Genomic DNA, 1,187 nt, shown 5'->3' with positions numbered 1-1,187 from the left:
TGAAACGTCTGTAGAAGTTAGAAAAACCCAAGAATGATTGGAGGGCTTTTACTGAAGTCGGGACAGGCCAATCCAGTACTGCCCGGACCTTGGAGGTGCACATAAGCACTCCCTTTTGAGATATTTGAAATCCCAGGAACTCTACAGACGATGCATGGAACACACACTTCTCCAGTTTTGCAAAGAGGGAGTGCTCTCTTAGACAGAGTAGGACAGAGCGTACATGTTGTATGTGCTGAGTTAAGGATTCTGAATATATCAGGATGTCGTCCAAATATATTATGGCGTAACAATCCAACAAGTCCCTGAAAATATCATTAACAAAGTGTTGGAACGTCGCTGGGGCATTGCAAAGCCCGAAGGGCATTACACAATATTCATAAAGCCCGAATTTCGTCTTGAATGCGGTTTTCCATTCATCCCCCTTACGTATCCTCACCAAGTTGTATGCTTCCCGTAAGTCCAACTTGGTGAAGACGGTAGAGGAGGTCATTTTATCAAGGAGCTCTGTGATAAGTGGCAGTGGATACTGGTTTTTTATCGTGACATTATTGAGGGCACGATAATCCACACATGGGCGTAAATCCCCTTCCTTCTTAGGTACGAAGAATATCGGGGAGGCCGCTGGTGAACGGGATGGACGTATGTGTCCCAAACGCAAAGCATTGTCCACATAGTCTCGCAGGTGTTCTTCTTCCTTTTGAGTAAGTGAGTAGATACGACCGTGTGGAATGACTGCCCCAGGTATGAGATCAATGGGGCAGTCATAGTCTCTGTGTGGAGGCAGTTTTTCTGACAAGCCTTTATCGAACACATCCGAGTACTCTCGGTATTCCAATGGAAGTACAGGGACCGGGATAGAGGATAAGGCACTGATGGAAGGAACACTAGTCAGCAGGGCCAGGCAAGGAGAGAAGACTGCTGCCTCGTGAGACCCAAGGCATTTCTGTATGCAAAAAGAGGAAGAGAACCGCACGGTTTGTTCAACCCAATCGATTACAGGATTATGGGTTTGCAGCATAGACCCAGAATCATACCGAACTGGGGGGCCGTAATAAGGTCAAATGTGATAGATTCTGAATGACCTTGTAAGGTGGACATTTGTAGTGAAGTCGTTTGCTCCGTAACTTGTCCGGATATCAAACGGGAACCATCTACAGCATGTATGTCCTCAGGTCGTATTTTGG

Source organism: Ambystoma mexicanum, chromosome 6q, assembly GCF_040938575.1.
Source record: "Ambystoma mexicanum isolate Mex_15411 chromosome 6q, UKY_AmexF1_1, whole genome shotgun sequence".
NCBI lineage: Eukaryota > Metazoa > Chordata > Amphibia > Caudata > Ambystomatidae > Ambystoma > Ambystoma mexicanum.
Note: the sequence above shows the minus strand (reverse complement) of the source record.